This window comes from Capra hircus (genome assembly GCF_001704415.2).
Source record: "Capra hircus breed San Clemente chromosome X unlocalized genomic scaffold, ASM170441v1, whole genome shotgun sequence".
Lineage (NCBI taxonomy): Eukaryota > Metazoa > Chordata > Mammalia > Artiodactyla > Bovidae > Capra > Capra hircus.
In genome coordinates, this window is record NW_017189516.1 from 8716065 (window position 1) to 8743667 (window position 27603).

At 36.2% G+C, this 27603-nt stretch overlaps 1 long non-coding RNA gene across 3 annotated transcripts in view; it reads right to left on the minus strand.

The window, feature by feature from the left end:
- The window catches only part of LOC102168615, a 196914-nt gene that overhangs the window by 110118 nt on the left and 59193 nt on the right, over nucleotides 1-27603 (minus strand). For all 3 annotated transcript variants that reach the window (XR_311251.3, XR_001917568.1, XR_001917567.1), the window contains exon 2: nucleotides 9911-9986. This is a non-coding gene — a long non-coding RNA (uncharacterized LOC102168615). The remainder of the gene's footprint in view (nucleotides 1-9910; nucleotides 9987-27603) is intronic.

Below are 27603 nucleotides of genomic sequence, written 5' to 3' on the forward strand. Positions count from 1 at the left end.
ACAATGGAGTATTACTCATCCATTAAAAAGAATACATTTGAATCAGTTCTAATGAGGTGGATGAAACTGGAGCCTATTATACAGAGTGAAGTAAACCAGAAAGAAAAACACCAATATAGTATACTAATACATATATATGGAATTTAGAAAGATGGTAACGATAACCCTGTATGCGAGACAGCAAAAGAGACACAGATGTATAGAAGTGTCTTTTGGACTCTGTGGGAGAGGGAGAGGGTGGGATGATTTGGGAGAATGGCATTGAAACATGTATAATATCATATAAGAAATGAATCGCCAGTCCAGGTTCGATGCAGGATACAGGATGCTTGGGGCTGGTGCACTGGGATGACCCAGAGAGATGGTATGGAGAGGGAGGAAGGAGGGGGGTTCAGGATTGGGAACACATGTACACCCGTGGCGGATTCATGTTGATGTATGGCAAAACCAATACAGTATTGTAAAGTAAAATAAAGTAAAAAAAAAAAATTATTTACATTGGAGGATAATCACTTTACAATATTATAATGGTTTTTCCCATACATCAGTATGAATCAACCAATGGTATACATATGTCCCCTCCATCCTGAATCCCCCTCCCAATGCCCTCTCTACCCTATCCCTACAGGCTGTCACAAAACACTGGCTTTGGGTGCCCTGTGCCATACATTAAATTCACACTGGTTATCTACTTTACATACAGTAATGTATACGTTACAAAAGTATTCTCTCAAATCATCCTGCTCTGTGCTTCCTCCACTGAGTCCAAAAGTCTGTTCTTTACGTCTGTCTCCTTTGCTTACCTACATGTAGGACCATCAGTACCATCTTTTTAGATTCCATATATATGTGTTAATATACAGTATTTGTCTTTCTTTCTTTCTTTGCTTTTCTTTTACTCTGTATCATAGGCTCTATTCACCTCATTAGACCAACTCAAATGCATTTCTTTCTATAACTGAGTAATATTCCACAGTGTAAATGTACCACAACTTCCTTATCCATTCATCTATCAAGGGACATCTAAGTTGCTTCCAAGTCCTAGCTATTATAAACAGTGCTGCAATTAACATTAGGGTGTGTGTGTATTTTTCAATTCTGGTTTCATCAGGGTACATGCCCATGAATGGGATTGCTGAGTCACATGGTACTTTTCTTCATAATTTTGTAAGCAATCTCCATACTGTACTTCATAGCGATTGTATCAGTTTGCATTTTCATCAACACTGTCAGAAGGTTCCATTTCCTGCACATCCTCACCAGCACTTACTCTTTTCAGTTTTTTCTGATGAATGCCATTCTGACCAAAGTGAAATGACACCTCATTGTGGTTTTAATTTGCATTTCTCTAATAATGAGTGATGTTGAGGATCTTTTGTGTTTACTAGCCATCTACATTACTTTGCCAACAAAAGTCCATCCAGTCAAAGCTATGGTTTTTCCAGTAGTCATATACAGATGTGAGAGCTGGACCATATAGAAGGCTGCATGGCAAAGAAATGATGCCTTTGAACTGTGGTGCTGGAGAAGACTTCTGAGATTCCCTTGGACTGCAAGGAGATCAAACAAGTCAATCCTAAAGGAAATCAACCCCGAATATTAACTGGAAGGACTGATGCTGAACCTGAAGCTCCACTACTGTGGTCATCTGATGCGAAGAGCCAACTTATTGGAAAAGATACTGAACTGGGAAAGATTGAGAGCAGGAGGAGAAGGGGACGACAGAGGACAAAATGGTTGGATGGCATCACCAACTCAAAAAAGAACTAAAGAGCCTCTTGATGAAAGTGAAAGAGGAAAGTGAAAAAGGTGGCTTAAAACTCACCATTCAGAAATATAAGATCATGGCATCTGGTCCCATCACTTCATGGCAAATAGATGGGGAAACAATGGAAATAGTGACAGACTTTATTTTTTGGGGTTCCAAGATCACTGCAGTGACTGCAGCCATGAAACTAAAAGAGCTGGCTCTTTGGAGGAAAGTTATGATCAATCTAGACAGCTTATTAAAAAGCAGAGACATTACTTTGCCAACAAAGGTCCATCTAGTCAAAGCTATGGTTTTTCCAGTAGTCAGGTATGGATGCGTAAGTTGGACTATAAAGAAAGCTGAGGGCCGAAGAATTGATGCTTTTGAACTGTGGTATTGGAGAAGACTCTTTGAGAGTCCCTTGGACAGCAAGGAGCTCCAACCAGTCCATCCTAAAGGAAATCAGTCCTGAGTATTCATTGGAATACTGAAGCTGAAACTCCAAAACTTTGGCCACCTGATGCGGAGAACTGACTCATTTGAAAAGACCCTGATGTTGGGAAAGATTGAAGGCAGAAGGAGAAGGGGATGACAGAGGATGAGATGGTTGGATGGCATCACTGACTCAATGGACATGAGTTTGAGTAAGCTCCAGGAGTTGGTGATGGACAGGGAAGCCTGGCATGCTGCAGTCTATGGGGTCACAAAGAGTTGGACACGGCTATGTAACTGAAATAAACTGATACTTTCCAGGCAGTGCTAGTGGTAAAGAACTCACTTGCCAGTGCAGAAGATGTAGGAGATGTGAGTTTAACACCTGGGTCAGGAAGATCCCTTGGCAGAGGGCATGGCAACCTACTCCAGTATTCTTGTCTGGAAAATCCCATGGACTGAGGAGCCTGGCAGGCTGTGGTCCATAGGGTCGCAAACAGTCAGACATGACTTAAGTGACTTAGCATGCAAATATACCCACATACATAAAAGTTATTTTCCATGATATGTTATTATAAGATATTGAATAGTTTCTTGTGCTATACGGTAAATCAATGTTGCTTATCTACTTCATGTGGAGTAGTTTGTATCTGTTAATCGCATACCAATTTTTCTAATTTTTTAAATTCTTAATGAAATATAGTTGATTTACAATGTTGTGTTAGTTTCTGATATACAGCAAAGTGAATCAGCTGTACATATACATATATCCCCTTTCTTGGATTTCTTTCTTATTTAGGTCACCACAGAGCACAGACTTCCCTGTTCTATACAGCAGGTTTGCATTAGTTATCTATTTAAAAAATGGCTGTTGGAGAAGGCAATGGCAACCCACTCCAGTACTCTTGCCTGGAAAACCCCATGGACGGAGGAGCCTGGTAGGCTGCAGTCCATGGGGTCGCTAAGAGTCGGGCACAACTTGAGCAACTTCATTTTCACTTTTCACTTTCATGCATTGGAGAAGGAAATGGTAACCCACCCCAGTATTCTTGCCTAGAGAATCCCAGGGACGGAGGAGCCTGGTGGGCTGCCGTCCACGGGGTCGCAGAGTCAGACACGACTGAAGCGACTTAGCAGCAGTAGCAGTCTCTTAAGTCATGACCAACTCTTTTGTGATCGACAAAAGAGTTGTCGATCGACTGTAGCCCTCCAGTCTTTTTTATCCATGGGATTTCCCAGGCAAGAATACTGGAATGAGTTGTCCTTTCCTTCTCCAGGGTATCTTCCCGACCCAGGGATCGAACCCGCATCTTCTGCATTGGCAGGTGGATTTTTTTACCACTGAGTTACCAGGAAAGCCTATTTTATACATGTGTGTTCAGTTGCTTCAGTTGTGTCTGACTGTGCTACCCTATCGACTATAGCCTGCCAGGATCCTATGTCCATGGGATTCTCTAGGCAACAATACTGGGGAGGGTTGCCATGCCCTTCTACAGGGGATCTTCCCAACCCAGGGATCAAACCCACATCTCTTACATCTCCTGCATTGGCAGGAGGGTTCTTTACCACTAGTGCCACCTGGGAAGCCCATTTTATACACAGTATTGTGTATATGTCAACCCCAATCTCACCATTTATCCCACCCCCACTTCCTCCCTTGGTATCCATAAATTTGTTCTCTATTTCTGTGTCTCTGTTTCTCTATTCTTGCTTTGAAAATAAGCTCAACTGCTTCATTTTTCTAGATTGAATATATTAGCAATATTATACAATATTTTTCTCTGACTTAATTCACTCTGTACAACAGTCTGTAGGTCCATGCACATCCCGAAAATAGCACAAGTCCATTCATTTTTATGGCCGAGTAGTATTCTATTGTATGTATGTACCATATTTTCTTTATCCACCCCTCTGTTGATGGACATGTAGGTTGCTTCCATGTCCTGGCTATTGTAAATAGTGCTGCAATAAACACTAGGGTGCATTTATCATTTTGAATTATGGTTTTCTCTGGATTTATGCCCAGTAGTGCAATTCCTGGGTCATATGGTAGCTCTATTTTTTTTAATATAAAATTTATTTATTTTAATTGGAGGTTAATTTTACAATATTGTATTGGTTTTGCCATACATCAACATGCTTTTGAAGGAATCTCCATACTGTTCTGGATAGCGACTGTATAAATTTACTTTTCCACCAAAAGTGGAAAAGGGTTCTGTTTTCTCCACACCTTCTCCAGCATTTATCATTTCAAGATTTTTTGATGATGACCATTCTGACCAGTGTAAGGTGACACCTCATTGTAGTTCTGACTTGCATTTCTCTACTTAGTGACGTTGGGCATGTTTTCATGTGTTTGTTGGCCATCTGTATGTCTTTTATGGAGAAGTATCTATTTAGGTCTGCCATTCATTTTTTGATTGGGTTTTTTTTTTTTGAGAATGAATTGCATGTGCTGCTTCCACATTTCTAATTTATCCATTGCCAACCTCCCCTTGCCCTTTAGTAATCATAAGTTTGTTTTCTATGTCTGTGGGCCTGTTCTGTTTGCTATACAGATTCATTTGTATTATTTTTAGATTGCACATATAAATGGTATCATATAGCATTTGTCTTTCTCTGACTTACTTTATGAAATACAATATTCTCTATGCCCATTTGGGTTACTGCAAATGTCAACATTTCATTCTCTTCTATGGCTGAGTAGTTTTCTATTGTGTATATACCACATCCTCTTTATCCATTCATCTGTTGATAGACACCAAATTTGCTTTCTTATCATAGCTATTGTAAACAAGGCTGCTATGAACACTAAGTTGCACATATATTCTCTAATAGTTTTCATTTTCTTTGTATATATATATATACACACACACACACACACACACACACACACACACACACCCCCAAGAGTAGAGTTGCTGGATCATACAGTAGTTCAAAATAATTGGTTATGACAGTATTTAGTAGCTTGCTATTCCAGTAATGAGACATATTTTTTATGTTCTCTACTTGCCCATCCCCACTGACATCAGTTTACAGCCTGTTTTATAAATAAATTTTGATTGGAACACATATGTATTCATTAATTTGCATGCTTTCCACGACTATAGAGTTCAGTAGTGTGACAGATACCATATGGTTTAAGGCACAAAGTTTAAGACATTTACCATCTGGCACATTAATGGAATAAGTTGTTGGTCTCTCTAGTAAGATATTATCAAAGAAAAATTACACGGATTTATTTAAATAGTACCAAGCATCAGGAAACATTTTGATAACCAAAAAAATCACTTTTTTCTGCTTCATTTCACACTTAACCTCAGGAAAATATCACTTTATTTGCTCCTGTTATACTTGCATGTGCCAAAACATCATCTCTGTGTCTGTACTTTCACTATGGACACTTTTACATAACAAAATCCATTTGAGATTCATCTATATTGCTATCATTTCAGTTCAGTTGCTCAGTTGTGTCCGACTCTTTGCGACCCATGGACTGTAGCCCGTCAGGCTCCCTGCAATCTTGATTCTAGTTTGTCACTCATCCAGCCCAGCATTTCTCATGATGTTCTCTACATATAAGTTAAAAAAGCAGGGTGACAATATATAGCCTTGGACATACTCCTTTTCCTTTTGGAACCAGTCTGTTGTTCTATGTCCAGTTCTAACTATTGCTTTTTGACCTGCATACTTATTTCTCAAGAAACAGGTCAGGTGGTCTGGTATTCCCATCTCTTTCAGAATTTTCCACAGTTTCTTGTGATCCACATAGTCATAGGCTTTGGTATCAGTAATTCATTATGCTTTTTTTGGAGAGTAATGCTACACTAAATGGATGTAGAATATTTTATAGATCCACTAACCTGTTGTGGGCCATTTGACTCCTTTCAAGTTTGGGCTGACAAAATAAAGCTAATTTTAAGGGTATACATTAATGAATAGTTCTATATGAGAAGAAATGTTGTTATTTCAACTTAAGATAAATGCATATGAGAGCAATTGCCTGGCTATATCATAGCTATAGAATTAATTTTATTAAAAAAAAACTGACAAATTACTTTTACAAGGTACCTGTTCCATTTGATAAACAATGCCTAAAACTTCCATTTATTCTATATCTTTAGCAGCACTTGGAAATACTGGGTTTTTTCACTCAGCCACTCTAGTAGAGATTTATTTATATCACAGTGATTTCTAATTGGCATTTCCTTACTGACAAGTGATGTTAAGTATTTTTCCATTTGCTTACATATCACTTTACCTTTAATAAAGAAGAATATTTCCATCTTTTGCACATTTATTTTATTGTAATTCATGTACAACAAAGTTCAATTTTTAACATCATTCTAGCCTCTAAAAACTACTCTGTCTTTATAGCTTTTTGCATTTTAGACATATCGCATAAATCAATCATGCAGAAAGAGGCATCTGAATCCAGCTTCCACTTGAATAGTATTTTCAAATTCATCCATGTTGAACAAGTATCAGTACTTCATTCTTTTTATTATACTTTATTTCACTGTCTTGATACTGTCTCTTCAAGAACAAAAGCTACCGTATTTTGATTTTGCTGCTTGTGGTTTAGACTTTATATCAAATCTAAGGTCCTACAGATGTACAACTATGTTTTCTCTTAAAAGTGATGTTAGCCTTAAAATTTAAGTCTTTGATTCATATTTTACTCATCTTTGCAAAGTGTGAAGTTGCTGGACCAATTTTATTCATTTTTATGGGGGTATTCACTTGTCCCAACATTATTTGTTGAAAAGATTGATGTTCCCCACTGTAGTGTCGACACTCTTGTCAGGAAATCAATTAATAATATATAAGTGGGTACATTTGTGGATTTTCCATTTCTGTCCTTCCATATAGTTATATAACCTGTATGTTTACCCTTACAATTTTACCATGAGGTCTTAATTATTGGATCTCTGTACTAAGCTTTCTTAACAGTTTACTGTTTTCTTTTCTTAAATTTTATTTATTTTTGGCTGCATCGGGTCTTAGTTGTGGCACACAGGATCTTTGTTGCAGCATACAGGTTCTTTTCCTATCGCACGGGCTCCAGAGTGTGTGGGCTCAGTAGTTGTGGCATGCGGACTTAGTTGCCCCATGGCACAGAGAATCTTAGTTCCCTAACCAGGGATCAAACCCATGTGCCCTGTATTGGAAGATGAATTCTTAACCACTGGACCACCAGGGAAGTCCCTGTACTGAGATCTAAAATCAGGAAATGTGACTTCTCTAATGTACTTTTTTCCCTAGACTGCTTTGTCTATTCTGTATCCGTATTTCCATATGAATTTTATACTCAGCTTGCCAATTTCTACAAAAATGCCAGTTGCGACACTGAGAGAGGTGTCACTGAGAGAGGTATCACTAACTCTCTAGGTTAATTTGAGGATGAATGTCAATTGTACTCATTTCTGAAAGCTGTCTAACAGTCAACAACTGGAAAGCTTAGCAAAAGAAAAATTAGTTCTTCCACAGTTCTGGAGACTGGAAGTCTGAAATTAAACTTGTCATGTTAACACAAGTAAAATTAATTATCTCACAGTTCCAGAAGATAGAAGTCTGAAATAAAAGCACTCATAGAGTCATGTTTCCTGTGAAGGATCTAGGAGAGAACATATATCATGACTTTCTAAGCTTCTATTTTGGCCATCAATCCTTTGTGCCTCTGTTCTTGTAGACACATCACGTCAATCTCTGTCTTTGTAGTTACACAACATTTTTCTGTATATCTCTGTCTCTGTGTGCCCTTTCCTCTTCTAAGAATACCAGACATACTGGATTAACATTCCAATCTCCCCAGTATGACCTCAGATTAACTTAATGACATCTGCAAAGCCCCTATTTTCAAATAAGGTAAACTCGTAAGAAGCAGGGATTGGAACATTAACACATCTTTTAGGGAAACATAATTCAATTGATGATACCATCTTAACATTACTAACTTTTCCAATCCATGAACATGAGGTATGTTTTGAACTGCTCAATTCTTCTTAAATTTTTTACAATATGGTTTTTCTGGATCTCAACGTAAGTCTTACACTTATTTTGTTCAGTTCATGCCTAAGCATTTTATTCTTTTGGATATTGTTGCAGATTAAATTGGTTTTGTATTTATTCAGATTATTCATTGCTACTATACAGAAAAATAACTCATTTTTCTATGATTTCTTATATTATGCAACCTTTCTGAATTCATGTATTAGGTCTAATTATGTAATGTGGGTTACCTAGGATTTTCCATATACAAAATAATTTCATCTGTGAATATAGTTTTTGTGCTTCAGTACCAATCTAGATGCAATTAATTTTTCTTGCCTAGCTGACCTGAATAAAAGTTCTACTGTAATGTCAAACAGAAGGAATAGGAGTAGACATTCATATCTTATTCTTGAACTCAGGGGAAAAATACACAGTCACTGAATACATTAGCTGTAGATTATTCCTAGATATATATTATCTGGTTAATAATGTGCATTACCTAACTTCTCTTCCTAGTTTGTGAAATGTTTTCAATATGAATAGGAACTGGATATTTCCAAATGCTTTATATGAATCTATTGAGTTTATGTGCATTAAAGAAAAAAAAACAGGGTTACTTCTTTTAATGTCATATTTTAAGAGCATTTCAAAATATGTTAGAAATATACTCTTTCACTCTATGACTATTTTTCATTTCCCTAGCACTTTCCTTTGGGAGAAAAATTTTTGTGAAGTCAAATTTACTAATTTTTTCACTTATGGGTAATCCTTTTGTTGTGCATGTGTGTATGCTAAGTCACTTCAGTCATGTGGACTCTGCGACCCCATGGACTGTAGCCAACCAGGCTCCTCCATCCATGGGGATTCTCTAGGCAAGAATACTCAAATGGGTTGCTGTGTCCTCTTCCAGGGGATACTCCCAACCCAAGGATCAAACATACATCCCTTATGTAATACTGTAAATGGTATTAACTAAATTTTGTTTTCCAAATATTCATGGCTAGTATAATGAAATGCATGCCCGTTATTGGTTTTTCTTGCCTTATGGTATTGGCTAAAACTTCCAGGGCAAATTTGAACAGTAATGGTGAAATCTAAGATACTCACCCAGTTTCTGTTCATAGACGGGGAAACCATTCTGTCTTTAATCATTGATACTACCAGTGTTTCTGAGATTCCACTTACAGCATTAATGAGGTTGCCTTCTCTTCTAAATCTGCTAAGCATTTTTATTATGAATAGGTTCTAAATGATGTCAAATGCTTTTCTTTTTGCACGTACTGAGATATGCTTTCTTTTCTAGTTATATGATTGCCTTCCAAATACTGAATTACTCTTTCAGTTCCGAACCAAATCATTCTATTCTCCTTTAAATAGGCATGCTCTCAAGGGAAACTATTTTATCACAGTCAAACAAACCTCACAAAAGGGAAATACCCAACTTTTGTTCCCTACAGCCTTTGATATAGAGAAAAGAAAATACCTAACTCCAGAATCCTTGAGCCTCTGACAGGAGGAAGTTCAGTTCAGTTCAGTCGCTCAGTCGTGTCCGACTCTTTGTGACCCCATGGACTACAGCATGCTAGGCTTCCCTGTCCATCATCAAGTCCTGGAGCTTACTTAAACTCATATCCATCGAGACAGTGATGTCATCCAACCATCTCATCCTCTGCATCCCTTTCTTCTCCTGCCTTCAAACTTTCCCAGCATCAGGGTCTTTTCAAATCTTACCCAGCATCAGGGTCCTCCAGCCTCTGACAGGAAGGGAAGCACCCAAATCCAGCCGTTTCTAGCCTCCCTGTCCAATCTGAAGTGGGAAAAACACAAGAATCATTTGGGAAGGTCACAGACAAGGGATATAGGTCAACTAAAAGACTAAAAGACTGAGACTTTATAATCATTTATAATCATAGGATTATAAATGCTACTCTTCTCCCCTACATACCTTACAATATATTAACAAGGCTCCTCTTTACACTTTTCAGAGGTCTCCTTGGGTTGCCTCCTATTTCCAGGAATTATAGTGTACTTAATAATGAAGAAACAGGGGAAATGTTTCTATGTCACCCTTTCTAAAACAGAAGTCCTTGTACCTGTTTTATAAATGACGTCTTAATGGAAAATAGTCACACTCATTCATTCATTGTCAAAGGTGACTTGTGCTACAAAAACAGAGGTAAGTAGTGTCAGAGATCAGGTTGTAAAAGCTTAAAATACTTCTGACTTGGTCTTTACAAGAAAAGCTTTCTGATCCCTGTGTTAGAGGGCATAATGATGGGGAGGGAGGTGGAAGGACGGTTCAGGATTGGGAACACATGTACACCCGTGGCGGATTCATGCTGATGTATGGCAAAACCAACACAGTATTGTAAAGTAAAATAAAGTAAAAAAATAATAATAATAAAAAAAGAGGGCATAATGATGAAATCCCAAATAGCAACAAAAAGGATAAAATATTATGAATAAGCAGAACATGTTTAAAATATATACTAAGATAACCATAAAATACACATTAAAAATTCAAAAAGAGCCTTAGATAAATAAAATGACATCCTTTGTTTTTGGATTAAGCTATCCTATGATCTTCAAGACATTAATTATAAGTTTATAAATTTTAAAAACATAATTTTATAAATGTAATTAAATCCTCCCCAAAAAAATTCCAATGAATTTTACAGAGGTACATGAATTGATCCTGAAGTTCAAATGGAAAAATAAATTCACATTAATTTCAATGGAAAAGAACAAGAAAGTCCAGAAATAGATCCAACTATATGTAAAAGCTTACTGTATCACAGTCCATATGCAGTTAATAATGTATTGCTTTACATCTTGCAGTGTTATAAACTCATAGCTCTCTGTTCTTTATGTTACTTTTTTATATATAATACATGTATAAATGTTGTAGACCTCATAAGACAATGTTATAGTTCTAATTTTTAATAAGGTACTCGTCTCATAAGCTATTAAGAGAGAAAGGTGGGGGGGATTTTGTATTTACCCAGATATTTACCAGTTCTAATCCTCTTCATTTTTTTCTGAAGATCCAAGTTTCCATTGAATTTCATTTACTTCCATCTTAAGAACCTCCTTTATCGTGTTATAATATAGATCCATTTGTAACAAATACTCTTATAGCTTTCCTTTATTGAAAATATCTTTATCCCATCATTTTTGAATATTTTCACTGGATATTCATCAAGGGTTGACAGGTTTGTTTCTTTATCCCCCGCTAACAACTTAAAGTCGCTGTTGCATGCAGTTTCATTGAAATGGTTTCTAATGAGAAGTCAGAAAGTAATAGGATCATTGTGCCTGATTATATGTAACTTTTCTCTTACTAAGATTTACACTTTGTGTTTGGGTTCAGACACTTTAATTATGATGTGCCTCAGGTGGACTTCTTTACTTTTATCATACTTGATATTTAACATATTCTATCTGCAAATTTTTAATTTTACTCAAGTTTGAAAATTTTTCAGTCACTAACAAAAAGTTTTTCCCCATCTCTCTCTCTCTATCTCTTCTGATATCCCAATTACACAGGTTTCTGTGGCTATGTTCAGTTTTTCTCACTCTTTTTTAACTCTTTTCTTCACATAGGATAATTTCTATTTATCTGGCTTCAAGTTCACTTTTTCTTCTGTCAAGTCTATATATATATAAACAAAAGTTAAATCCCTTCAATGAACTTTATATTTCAGAAATTATGTTATTCCTTTCTAAAATTTCCATTTATTTCCTCTTCATGAGTTCCTTGTTGAGAGTTCCATTCTTCTGCTGAGATTTTCATGCATTGAAAATATGTTGTTTCACTTCTTTGAGAACAGTTTAAAACGCCCACTTTAAAATTCTCAAATCCAAGTTTACAATTTTGGTTTACCTTAGAGTACAAACTTTCTTTTCTGTAAAGAGTGTGTAACTTTTTTTTTTTGGTTCTTCATAAGAATGAACACTGTAATCCATAGAAAGACTACTATAAAAATAATGCACAAAATATAAGCTAAATATTAAACAGAAAAACTAAAATAGAATTTTAAAAATATTCAACTGTTCCCAGAAATGCAAGAAAGGAGGAACAAGGAAATTAATAATAGAGAAAACAAATAAAATGCTAGACTGCAGCTGAGGCACATCAATATACATTAAATGTTAATGGAATAAATGCTCCAATTAAAAAGGCAGAAACTGTTAAGAACAAATTTTAAAATTAAGATAAACTAAATATGAAGTACAGGGATTAACTTTAAATATAAAACAGAAACAGAATGAAATGGATGGAAAAATGGTATCCCAAGGAAATGATAAGGATAAGTAGACTAGTTGTACTAATAGTAGATAAAACAGATTTTAAAACAAAACTTATTACTAGAAATCAAGGATTCAGACTGGGACTTCCCTGGCAATTCAGTGGGTAAGACTCTGCACTCCCAATGCAGGGTGCCTGGGTGTGATCCCTGGTCCAGGAACTTCTTCCTATTTGCCACAATTAAAAGACCCACAGGAGGCAACAAAAACCCCAAATGCCGGACCTAAGACCCAGCACAGCCAAATAAATTAACAACAACAACAAAAAAGACTAAGGTCTAAAAAAGGACTGATTCAACAAGACAGAACAATCATAAATGTATGTGTACTAAGTAACAGAGTATCAAAGTACAGGAAATAAAGACTGACAAAAGACAATTCCACACTCATGGCTGCTAACTTTAAACCCCTCTGTAATGGAATTCCAGTGGAGCTATTTCAAATCCTAAAAGATGACGCTGTGAGAGTGCTCCACTCAATATGCCAGCAAATTTGGAAACCTCAGCAGTGGCCACAGGACTGGAACAGGTCAGTTTTCATTCCAATTCCAAAGAAAGATAAAGCCAAAGAATGCTCAAACTACCACACAATTGCATCATCTCAAATGCTAGCAAAGTAATGCTCAAAATTCTCGAAGCCAGGCTTCAACAGTACATGAACCATGAACTTCCAGATGTTCAAGCTGGATTTAGAAAAGGCAGAGAAACCAGAGGTCAAATTGCCAACATCGGTTGGATCATAGAAAAAGCAAGAGAGTTCCAGAAAAACATCTATTTCTGCTTTACTGACTATGCCAAAGCCTTTGACTGTGTGGATCACAATAAACTGTGGAAAATTCTGAAAGAGATGGGAATACCAGACCACCTGACCTGCCTCTTGAGAAATCTGTATGCAGGTCAGGAAGCAACAGTTAGAACTGGACATGGAACAACAGACTGGCTCCAAATAGGAAAAGGAGTATGTCAAGGCTGAATATTGTCACCCTGCTTATTTAACTTATATGCAGAGTATATTATGAGAAATGCTGGACTGGATGAAGAACAAGTTGGAATCACGATTGCTGGGAGAAATATCAATAACCTCAGATATTCAGATGATACCACCTTTATGGCAGAAAGTGAAGAAGAACTAAAAAGCCTCTTGAGGAAAGTGAAAGAGGAGAGTGAAAAAGCTGGCTTAAAGCTCAACATTCAGAAAACTAAGATTATGACATTTGGTCCCATCACTTCATGGCAAACAGATGGGGAAACAGTGGAAACAGTGTCAGACTTTATTTTGGGGGGCTCCAAAATCACTGCAGACGGTGACTGCAGCCATGAAATTAAAAGACGCTTACTCCTTGGAAGGAAAGTTATGACTAACCTAGACAGCTTATTAAAAAGCAGAGACATTACTTTGCCAACAAAGGTCCGTCTAGCCAAAGCTATGGATTTTCCAGTAGTCATGTATGGATGTGAGAATTGGACTATAGAGAAAGCTGAGCACCAAAGAAATGATACTTTTAAACTGTGGTGTTGGAGAAGACTCTCGAGAGTCCCTTGGACAGCAAGGAGTTCCACCAGTCCATCCTAAAGGAAATCAGTCCTGAATATTCATTGGAAGGACTGATGCTGAAGCTGAAACTCCAATACTTTGACCACCTGATGTGAAGGGCTGACTCATTTGAAAAGACCCTTATGTTGGGAAAGATTGAAGGCGGGAGGACGAGGGGATGACAGAGGATGAGATGGTTGAACGGCATCACTGACTCAAGGGACAGGAGTTTGAGTAAACTCCAGGAGTTGGTGATGGACATGGAGGCCTCGCGTGCTGCAGTCCATGAGGTCGCAAAGAGTCGGACACGACTGACCAACTGAACTGAACTGAACTGAAGCAACTGAGAGACCCACAAAAAAATTTAGGAATTTATACATGCATAACAGATATGGACAATGTTATCAATCACCTAGATTCAATTTATATTCTTAGATAATACACCAAAAATGACACAATGCACATTATTTCCAAATGTACCAGGTAGGTTTACCAAGATGGACAATATTCTGGACCATAACACAGTCCACATATAAATAAAAACATTAAGATCATACAAAATGTAAACAGGAGATCCCCAAATATATGGAAGTTAACCACTCCTTTAAATGAACACTGACTCAGTGAAAAAAATTATAAGAAAAACTAGATGACATTTGGCATTGAACAATAATGAAAAGATATTTTAAATCCATGTGTATGTGTTAAGTCTCTTTAGTCATGTCAGAGTCTGTGCTACCCTGGGGATTCTCCAGGCAAGAATAGTAGAATGGGTTGCCACCCACTTCTCCAGGGCATCTTCCCTCCCCAGGGATCAAACCTGCATCTGTTACATGCCCTGCACTGGCAGGCAGATTCTTTACCCCTAGCACCACCTGGGAAGCCCTTTAAATCTGTGAGATCAGCTAAATAGAGAAATTTATTACTTTAAATGTCTATGTTAGAAAAGAAGGAAGGTCTCGGATCAATGCTCTAAGCTGAGGGCGAGGCGGGGGGAAGGGTGCTGATCTACAACCCTCAGGCCTGTGTTGTTTTTGTAAATAATGTTTTATCAAAACACAGCCACATTCAGTCATTTAAGAATTATCTATGGCTGACTTCTGCCACACTGCCAGCACTAAGCAATTGTGAAAGGCCATATAGTCCATAAAGCTAAAATATTATGCTGTCCTCTAATAAAAATTTTGCTTAAGATTCCACCTTATGAAAGTAGGAAAGGAAGACAAGTCAAATTCAAAGCAAGCAAAAGGAAATTATAAAGAAAAGAACAGAAATCACTGAAATAAAAACTGAAAAACATTAGAGAAAATTTTAAAACTCAAAACTGATAAACTAGATAAAAAAACAAATTTCTAATATCAGGAGTTAAATAAGGAATATCACTATAGATGTTTCATACATTCAAAAAATAATACAGGGATATTATGAACTGATATATAGTTTCCAAGAAGTACTATTAAAAGGAAAATTCAAAGTGCAATATGTTAAAGAACAAATATATCATGCTGCCTATTGTGTGAGAAGGGAAAATAAGAAAACATATATTTGTGCTGGCAGAATAGAGGAGAAAACAATGAACACGGTAACCCATAAGGGATGAAGAGACAAATGAGGTAGAATGGATACAGGAGAGAGTGATTTACATTTCTCTGAGTGTAACCCTTTGTATATTTTTCACTTATTAAAGCACATTACTATCCTAAATATTCAAAAAATAAAATTATATCAATAAGAACATAATGGAAGGAAAACTAAACAAATGAACACAGTTACATTTTCAGTTTAGACCATAACCACAGGGAAAGAAGGAAAGGAGGCAAATGAGATGGGGAAAAGGAAGAGAAAGAGGAAGGATCATGGCAATGGACAAGGAAAGGGGAAGAATGGAAGGGATGGAGGAAGAAAGGATGGATTCAAGTATCTTATAAACATAGTATCTGACAATACACCCTCAGTCTTGGGCAATGCAGCAGGGTGTCAGGGGGTGAGCAGCCAGAGATGTGAAAATTAACCCTTAACTATTCTTAACAGGTTTATTGACTTTTGTGTGAAGCAGTTTTGAAAATATTTTAGATACACTGTAAGATTGCACAATTGAGTAAATATTTTTGATGTTGTGGGAGCCAGTTTTCTCACTGTGCACAGACAGAAAAGACAAACATGGAGTGAGGTAAAGCAAGAAAGAACACTATAAGGATGGATTAGAACTGAAGGTACAGTATGAATACACGAAAATATATATATGTTTGTGTGTATATGTATTTATGTATCTGTGTATATATATGCACTTTCTAACTCTATACACTGAAAGGGCTAAGAAGAAAAGACCTCAGGAACAATGAGCAACCAAGCACTGAAGTCTTGGTTTGTAAATACTATCCCTCCATTAAAAGGAGCCAAGCCTCCTAGAAAAAAAAGACAATTGCAGGATGAGGCAGGATAGGTATAAGATGAATCTTATGATGACAAAAATAAGGAAATGTTCAAATAAATATTGGGGACATATTACAAGTACATAATAAACAGTTTTCAAGGGCTCCCACTGGCCATATCTAGAACATTTTGAACACAAAAATAATTAAGAAATATAATGAATTATAAATCATTGTAAAAAGGCTAAGAATTTCAATCCTTCATAATCATAAATCAAGGAGAGGGTAGGTCTTGTTCTTACAGTATTAACCTGAGGCCTGACTGATAAATGTGAAGACAGAACTAGAGTTACAAAACAATCACAGTAAAGAATGGGCAAGGAAAAAGGCTAAGTACAGAGGGATATTTTTATGGTATGCAAGATATTTTCATGATCTCCAAATGTCTCACTACATTTTGATGGAAGCACTAACAATGTGAATACTCTGGTTGCCATACTGTACTACAGTTTTGCAAGGCTGTAGAAATGCTACAGATTAAAGAAGGCTAAAGAGATATGACAACTAAATTTAATATTTACCCATAGGCTGGATTTTGGAGAAGGAAAAAGCAACCCACTCCAGTATTCTTTCCTGGAGAATCCCATGGACAGAGGAGCCTGGCAGGCTACAGTCCATGGCGTAACAAAGAGTCAGACACGACTTAGTGACGACTGAGCAGCAGCAGGCTGGATTCAGGACTAGATAGGGTAAAAAGGCTATAAAGAACATTGTTATGGAATGTGAAGAATAGTTTAGAAATATGAGGTTGACAAATGTACTGTGGTTATTAAAACAACAACAACAACAACTTTGTTTAGAAAGTATCCACTGAAGTATTTAGGGGTAAAGGACCAAATATTCTAGAAAAAAAAAAATTTATACAGAGTGGAAAGGGAAGAGCACAAAAGATAAAACTAGTCATGGAAAATGTAAACAACAGACAAATCCTGATAAGAGAATACATGTGTTCCTTATATTACTTTTGGTACGTTTTTGTAAGTTTAAAATTATTTTCAAGGGAAAAAAATTTTTAAACGAATGATATCCAGAACATTTTTTTAAAACTACTATAGACTGGAATCCAGAATATTAAAAATAATAGTGTCACATATCAATTAACAAAATTAAAAAACAAAACAACCCAACAGATAGCACTAAATGATAAAAACAGAAACATTCAGAAAAGGTAAACAGAATTATTAATAAGCATATGAAAAGATCTTCAACATCACTAATAATTAGTGAAAGGCAAATTAAAGCACAAGATATAATTTCATATCAATCATATTGGCAAATTATAAAAATAATAACAAAGTTTGCAAAGAATAAGCAGAGGGGAAAAGGGATATGGAGAGGAAAGAAAATGTTACTGAGAAACCAATATTTTCATATTCTTTGGTGAGAATGTAAATTGGGACAATCACTCTGAAGAGTAACACATATTTCACTTTATATACTACATAATTTCGCTTTAACAAAAACACTACAGAAATTCTCATCTGTGCATAAGAAGTCCTCTAAAGATTTTACTATAGCCTGGTATTTCATAGTAAATAACTGGAAAGAACCTAAACATCTATCAGTGGGATAACAGATCCACTGTATTTTCACCAAGTGCACTATGATACAGTAATTGAAATGAATTGGCTAGACTAATATACTTATCAATACAGATGAATCCCAGAAAAGACATTGTAAATAGCTACTATGGATACACCACTCCATAGTTACTGAATATCCTGTACCTTAAAAATAATGATGAGTGAAAAATCCAAGTTGTGGAATACATAAAATATGATAGGATTTTAACAAAGCTTAGTAGCATGGAAAAACTATTACTATATAACTAAGCAGTGAAAGTATTTTAAAAAGCCCATGGTAAGGACATACAACTTCAGAATAGGACTTACTTGGGGCATGTGATGAAGAGGGGGCTTTGACAAAGTTTTTAAAAATATGAAACAGAATATGATAAGGTTTAAGATTTGTTAAAGCAGGATGGTGATAACAAACACTCAGTTTGTCATTCTCAATATATTCTGTTTGAAATATTTCATTTAAAAATTTCAGGAAACCAAACAGGGACTCTGTGTCAACCTAGAGGGGTGCGATGGGGAGGGAGACGGGTGGGAGCTTCAAAAGGGTACATACCTATGGCTGATTTATGTTGAGGTTTGACAGAGAACAGCAAAATTCTGTAAAGCAATTATCCTTCAATAAAAATTAAATTAATTTTAAAAATTTAGATGGCTTACTTTCCAGGAGACCCAGAGGGTAGAAGAGATTCAGCTCTTAAGGGGCACACCCAAAATCTCACATACTCTGAGATCCTGGGAAGAAGCAATAATGTGAAAGGAGCCTGGATCAGATGTTCCTGCTGATCCTGCAGAGGCTCTGAGAGAGGCAGGAGGCAACTATAGCTCATCCTGGGGTCACACATGCTGGCAGTAACTATTTTGGGGAGCTCATTCTGTCAGGAGGATACTGGTGCTGGAGAGTACCATTTTGGAATCTTCCCTCTAGCTTATTAGGGATGAACTGGGCCCACCCACCAGCCTGTCACCATCAATACTGGGATGCTTGAGGTCAAGCAGCTAACCAGATAGCAAACACAGACCCACCCACCAGCAGGCCTTAGGACCCCTTCAGCACCTAGCCACCCTCAGACATAGGCCACCCATCAGTGCACCAGCACTAGTCCAGGGACTCTGAGGGCTTACAGTCAGCCACAGAGACCCAGCTCACCTATCAGTGAGTGGGCAGACACCAACTCTGAGACCCCAGGTTCCTGCAGCCAGAGACACCAGGACCCAGCTCTGGCTATCAGCAGATGAGCATTAGCCCCAGGACATCAAGGGTCCTGGCTGCACTCACCAGTGGGTGGGAACTAACCCTGGGATACCCTGCACCCTGGTTGTGCCCACCAGTGAAAAGACACCAGTCTTAGGACCACCACAGCCTCACAGCCTACCACTGTCAGACCCACCACATGCACCAGAGGCTGCACCAACTCTGGGACCTGCTGGGCCCCAGCCTCATGCACCAGAGAAGTAGACATCAGCTTCAGGATTCCCCAGTGCCCTGCAGTCAAAAACCGTGGGACCTGGCTCTGCACACAAACAGATTGGCACTAGCCCCAGGGAGACTGGGACACAACTTCACCTACCAGCAAGCCAACAGCTGCACTGAGACACTGTGGGCCCTTCAGTCAGCTACCCCAGGATCCAGCCCACTCATCAGCTGACCAACATCAGGTTTGGGACACTCCAGACCCTTCAATGGATGAATGGATAAAGAAGATGTGGTATGTGTACAAACACACACACACACACACAGAACAGAATATTACTTAGCCAAAAGAAAAATGAAATCTGACCTAGAGGGTATTATGCTATAGTTCAGTTCAGACACTCAGTCGTGTCCAACTCTTTTCGACCCCATGGACTGCAGCACGCCAGGCTTCCCTGTCCATCACCAACTCCAGGAGTCTACTCAAACTCATATCCCTTGAATCAGTGATGCCATCCAACCATCTCATCCTGTCATCCCCTCCTCCTCCTGCCTTCAATCTTTCCCAACATCAGGGTCTTTTCAAATGAGTCAGATCTTCCCATCAGGTGGCCAAAGTACTGGAGTTTCAGCTTCAGCATCAGTCCTTCCAATGAATATTCAGGGCTGATTTCCATTAGGATGGACTGATTGGATCTCCTTGCTGTCCAAGGGACTCTCAAGAGTCTTCTCCAACACCACAATTCAAAAGCATCAATTATTATTATGCTAGGTGAAATTTAAAAAATAAAACAAATGAACAAATATAACAATACAGAAATATAAATACAGAGAACAGATGGTTGCCAGAGGGGAATGAGTGGGCAGAAGAGAGAGAGAGATGAGGGTAAGTTTAAAAGGGGCAAACTTCCAGCTGCAAGACAAATGAGTCACAGCTATGGAATGTACAGTGTGGAAATATAGCCAATAATTATATAATAGCTTTGAATGGTGACAGATGCTAAGTAAACTTATCATGATGATCATTTTGAAATATACAGAAATATGAAATCAGTATGTTTGTTGTACAACAGGAACAAACAGTATTGTGGGTGAATTATACTTCAAAATAAACTAACTCATATAAAAAGACACCAGATTTATGGCTACCAGAGATTGGCAGGATGGTGTTGGGGGGATTGGATGAAGGCAGTCAAAAGGCACGATAAATAAGTACTTATATAAGATAAATAAGTTCTAGGGATGTATGATACAACAAAATAAATTAACATTGGTATATGTTATACATGGAAACTCTTAAGAGTAAACCAATCCTGAGTCCTCATCACAAGAAAAACTTTTATTTCTTTAATTTTGCATCTATATGAATTATGGATAATCACCAAATTCACTGTAGTAATCATTTCATGATGCATGTAAGTCTAATCATTATGCTGTATGCCTTAAACTTATACAGTGCTATATGTCCATTATATCTCAATAAAACTGAAAGAAAAATATAGAAAAAAATAAAATGAAAATGAAAAATATTGGTAAATTAAAAACAGTTACAAATAATTTCATTAACTGCTGCTAGGTAGGGAGAGGTGAACTGATTGGAAAGGAGCACACGGAAACTTTCATAGGTGATGGAAATGAAACACTTATGAATCTTTAGGGGTACAAAATTTGCTACCCCAAAATGTTTCTCTTTGGCATGAGGATTAATTTTGGCTGATTATTTATAAACAACAGAAGACTCTGGAAGACTTTCTTCATACCTATCCTGAAACTACCTAAAGAATATAGATTAAGGGCCTGTTCCTGGAATAGAGCTATCACCAGAAATATCTGCAAATAATATGGACTAGCTGTGATGGGAGGAAATTCAGCAAGACCTAGAGATCAAGAGTCTACTCCCTGTCAGGTTGTCTGCATTTACATACCAAATGTTTGCTTTTCCATTTCCATGTGAATTGCCTTCCTTCCGTGTGAGGTCCCAAACCACTACCCCCAACAACCTCTTTTGTCTTTAGCTAAAGATGGTATTCAAAGTGAAGGCTTCAGCCATTCTGACCAGTTACTCAATATTCCTGACTCTGTCTCAAGTACACATATTCTTGAACTTTTGTTTGATTTTTTCCTGTTACTCTCCTATAATCAATCATTTCAATTTAATTACTAGACAGGCCAGAAGAATCTATAAGGTTAGAGAAAATTTTCTTCCCAACAATACATTTTAATATATGTAAACTATACTTCAAAGTTTTAAAGTGAGATTATATGAGCTTTTATTTTTTTTCAATCTTACTTTACTTGTTTTAAAAAAGAAGAGGTATCACACTGCCTGATTTCAAGGATTATTATAAACTTGAGGACACTTGGACATCTTTATGACATTGAGTCTTCAGGTCCATGAACATCTTATTTTCCATTTACTTAGGTCTCCTTTAATTTCTTTCAGCAATACTTTGTAGTTTTAGTGTACATGTCTCTCACTTCTTTTGTTAAATTTATCACTATTTTTTCTGTTATTGTTCATGGTAATGTTTTTATATTCAAATTTCTAATTATTTGTTGCTATTACAGAAAAATATAATTGATTTTTGTGCATTGATCTTGTAGCCTATAACCTTACTGGTCTCAACTATTAGTTCTAATAGCTTTAAAAAAAGATTCCATCATATTTTCTACTTAGATCATTATGTCATCTGCAAATAAAAAGTTTGAATTTTCCTTTTCAAAAAATAAAATAAAATAGAAATAAAATGACACTGAAGGACTTGCTGAATTTCAGATGCTGTTTCAAAAGACATCTTAAAGTCTTTTTGGATGAAAAAGCATTAGTGTATAAAACATATTTTTATCACATATTGAAGTTTTCAACTACAAATTGGCACTTGCTATCTACAAGGATAAAATCACGTGCTGCTGCAGCTGCTGACTTTCAACACCCCCTGAAAGGAGTTCAGTGTGGAGAGCAGAAATGAGGACAGGACTGAGTGACTGAACTGAACTGTGCTGGTTTCGGGGTGGGGTAAAGGTGTGGAGACTGGTAGGACAGGTCTTCAGATAGGTATTTTCAGGAACCAATTTTATGAGCCCAATTTTTGTATCTCCTAATATCTAGAAAAGCAGTAAAATCCTTCATGGTGACACAACTGTTCCTTGTGACTAATGAAAGCTTCACGAGACTAGCAGAAATCTAGAAAAACATGTACTAGATAGCATGTACTCGCCCTTCACCAAAATCACATATATACTGTCTGTCCCCTGACCTCTTCCCTCTCCCAGAGCAGTCTCTCAGACTTCCTTGAGGTGCTATCTCCTTGGCTGCAGTCCTCATTCTACTCCAAATAAAACTTAACTCACAACTCTTACATTCTGCATTTTTTTAAGTCTACAAAGTACTGACGCCATAGAGTGAAGAATGGGGATAATTACTTCCACAACTCCTCACAACAGGACAAATTTCTGTGGCTCATGCATTTCTATTTTCTTTTATAACACATTCTGTTGTGTAATCTTAACTCCCTCAGTTTTTCCTCTACTTACCATGGATTCAATGTTTACCACCAGCCCTTTTATAACAATTAATTCTATTCCTATTGTTGACCAAAAAATCAACAGTCAATCTATGAAGGAAAAGGAAAATTTTATTCAAGTCAAATTGAGGAGTATAACCCAGTAACAGCCTCTCAGAAAGCTCAGAGAACTGTTCCACACATAAGAGGTCAAAACTTTTGGGACAGAAAGGTGTACATTAAATGACATACATAGTTTGCACAATTCAGATCTCTAAGTGGTGGACATTGTGACTCCATACAAGATTAAGAAGGAATGTTATCTTTTAAAGAGTTGCCTGGTTGATGCTAGGAGAATGTTGCTCCTCATGACTGAACAGGTATTTCTGCTGATAGAGAGCTTTGGTCGATGCATTATGCAGATACACAATGCACAGTAGATGGGAGAGAGAAGGCCAGACAACAGAAAAGAAGTTTTAGTTTTAAATATTCCTTGATTCGCCTTAAAATATGAATTTTTATATTTTTATTTACTTCTTGATTGACTATATTTCACTGCTAAATACCTTTTTCAAGAAAGGTTCATGGATGCTAATTTCATGAATAATTTTGTATTTGATTATTTCTATCACCTTAATACTTGAAAGACAGCTTTTCCCTTTTGAGTGATATGGTAACAAATTTGGTGACATTTTTAAAGATGAATTCCAGTCACTATGGTGAACTTAGAGTTCTATGGGAAACTGCCCTTCACACAACTCAAAATAGAAAGTGAAAGTGAAAGTCACTCAGTCCTGTCCAATTCTTTGCGACCCCATGGACTATACAGTCCATGGAATTCTCCAGGGCAGAATACTAGAGTGGGTAGCTTTTTCCTTCTCCAGAGGATCTTCCCAACCCAGGGATCCATGTCTCCTGCATTGTAGGCAGATTTCTACTCAAAGTAGAAATGCTGGATAAAACAAAACATGCTGATAAAAGATCAAAGAGAAAAAAAGAAATTCCTCAGATACCAGAAACAAAGACAGAACTCAAAGCCACTGATGTGAAGTCTAGGTAAGAAGTGTAGTCTCCAGAAAGTAGAAGAGCTTGGGGAAAGGTTTCCTGAGTGGAAGGTCTTACAGGTCAGACAGTGACAATTCACAGTTCCACAGCCAACATACAAAAGTACCCCTCTCTTACCATTGCCAATACTAGTTGTCTATTTAGTTTTATTCCAACCTAGCAGGTAAGTATTGCACTTAAAACGTAATTTGCATTTCCTTCAGTATATTTTCTATACTTATTATTGATTTGGACAGGCACTTCCATGGAATTATCTACTTATATCTTTTACCCAATAATTGACTATTTTTCTTGCAAACTCTTTGAAACAGCAGAGATAGAAACCCTTTACCTTTTGTGTGCAACACAAATTAGTTTTCTTTCAAATTCTGTTTAAGGTATATTTTACCATAAAAGTTATTTTGGAACTTAAATTTATCTTTTAAAAGATTTCAAGTTCTGCTTTAGCTGGGGTCTGTAATTTTCACAAGTGAAAACAGCTGAATTTTCAGATATATTAAAAAATTCAAAGTCTTCATATCTTCATCAACTCTTCTACTTCATGCCCACATAGCCTAACCTTAACAAGTTTAATATCAACAATCATCTGGATTGGATCCTCTCCTCAATTTTCTCCAAGTTTGTTTTTTCTTCATGGCTCAATTTGCTAGAAACCAAGGACTTTGGGGCAGACGAAGCAGACTTCTGACTAAAGAATATTACCTACCATAGATGAAGGTCATCTCATAATGATAAAAGGGTTAAGAAAGACTTAACAATGACAAAAGCCTCAAAACAAATTAAGCAAAAATTAACAGAACTTCAAGAAGAAATGGACTGACTGCAATTATGTAGAGATTTCAATATATTTCTCTCTATAATTGATACAAAAAGTGGATAGAAAATCAGTAAACATATAGATTGAACAACTCAATCAACTAACTTGACCTGGCTGATATTTCTGCAATGCTTCAGCCAACAGCAGAACACACATCCTTTTTTGAGTACATACTGAGCGTTTTTAAGATAGATCATAATCAGGACTATAAAACAAAATTTTTAAAAATGCAAATAATATAAACCATATTCTTTGACTATAATAGAGTTAAAATAGGTAATAATCCAGAAAGATCTCTGGAATATCTCCCAAATATATGCAAGCTAAACAGCACACTCATGGATCAAAGAAGAAATCGATGCAGAAATTAGAAGTAGTTTAAATATAATAAAAATTAAAGTAAATCAAAATTTATGGGGTGTAAGCAAAGATCTACATAGGAGAAGATAGCATAAAAACCTCTATATGAAGTCTTAACTCAGTGACCTGACCTTAAGAAACTATCAAAAGGGCAAATTAAGCTAAAGGTAAGTAGGAGGCAAAATTCAGCATAAAAACAAACAAAAAAATCAATGAAATTGGTAACATAAAATAATAAATAAAATCAATGAAGTCAAAATGTAGATCTTTGGGAAGATCAATGAAATTAATAAACCTCTGGCCAGGCTGATTAGAAAGCAGAGAAAATGAGAGAAAGCAGGACAGCATTACCACAAATGAGAAGGTGACATCACCCTATTAGATACACATAAAAAAATGATAAGTGAATTTTAAGAACAAGTTCTTGTCAATAAACTCAACGACTGAGATGAATGGTCATATTCTTTAAAACATGCACACTATCAAAGCTCACTCAAATATAAGTATATAACCTAAAGATATACATTAAACGTTAAAAATCTTCCCCAAAAGAAAACATCAGGCTAAGATGAATTCACTGGTGAATTCTACCAAATATGTAAGGATGAAATAATATGGATTCTACAAACATTATTTCCGAAAATTAAAGAGGTATTTCACCCCAACTCATTTTAATGAATTAGGCCATGTTGATACTAAAACCTCACAAAGACATAAGAAAAATACAAAGGAATCTCCCTCATGAAAGTAAATGCAACAATTAACAAAATTTGAGCAAATCTAATCTAACAACATCTTGACAAAGTAAGGTTTATCCCAGAAACTCAGACGCGTTTCATAATTTAAAAATCAATGTAGTTAAATACATTGAATTCCAAAAGTAAAACCACATAATCATCTCAATGAACATAAAAATAGCACTTGACTAAATTCCAAGCTCATTCAATACTTTAACTCAAAAATCTAAGAATGAAAAGAAACTGATTTAACCTAATAAAGGATATCTACAAAACAAAAACCTACAGCTACTAATATCCTTAAGGTGAAAGACTAAATGCTTTCTCCTAAAGGGAGTAAGACAAAAATGCCCATTCCTACCACTTCTATTCAATACTGTATTGGAAGTTCTAGGCAGTAAATAAAGGGAAAAAACTAAAGAAAATTAGATTAGAAAAGAAGTAAAATTGTACTTATCTTCAAGTGAAATAATCTTATAAGTAGAAAGTCCTAAGGAATCCATAATAAAACAAAAAAACTAACAAAAAAGATTAGGAAGCAATAGATTACAGGATTTAAACCCCCAAATCAATTGTATTTCTATACTACAGTAAGTCATCCAAAAATGAAATTGAGAGCTCCATTCTGAATAGCACCAAAAAACAAACGAAAAGATTTATACCTAAAAACTACAAAACACTGCTTGGAAAAAGTGAAGGATATATATAAATGGAAAGAAAGTTATGAAAATCTATGTTTGGATTAGAACACTCTCATCAAACTGATCTACAAAGCCAATACAATCTATGTCAAAATCCCAACAGGCTTTCTTTCTTTCTTTTGTAGAAAATAGCAAATGATCCTAAATGCAAAGAATACAGAATACCTGAAAGAATTTTGAAAAACAACAAAACTATTAGGTCTTTCATCACAGATTATTTTTTTTTTGGCTACACCCCAAGGCATGTAGGTCTTAGTTCCCTGAGCAGGGATGAAACCCCTACATTGGAAGCATGAAGTCTTAACCACCACTGGACCATCAGGGAAGTCCCTCATTACCAGATTTTAAAATGTTACCTTAAATTTACAGTATAGATACAGAAAATAACTGATATATTGGGCTTGATCAAAATTAAAAATCTTAGTGCTATGGATAAACACTATAGAAAATGAAAAGACAAGCTACATAGTGGGAGAATATATTTGAAAATGTTATTTTTGCTAACTTTGTGTTCAAATTCTATAGATACAATAAGAAAAAATTTAGAAATGGAGAAAAGGTTTAATTGTTATTCCTACAAATACATATGAATGAGCAATAAGCAAATAAAATGATGCTCAACCTCATTAAGCTTAACGAAATGCAAAATAAAACCACAACAAAATACCACTTCACACAAACTAAAATGGGTATAACAAAAAACACAGGTAATAACAAGTGATGATGAGAATGTGGAGAAATGTGAACTTTGATATATTGTAGGTGGGAATGTAAAATAGTATAGGCACTTTGAAAAACGGTTTGCAGTTTCATTAAAAGCTAAATAAATATGACCCAGATAATCTACTCCAAAAAAATTTACACAAGAAAAATGAAAATATACAAGAAGATGTACATCCATGTTCACAGCAACATTTATTAATAGACAAAAGAAAAACAAAAAGGGGAAACAAATGAACTTTGTCAAGTGCCAAATG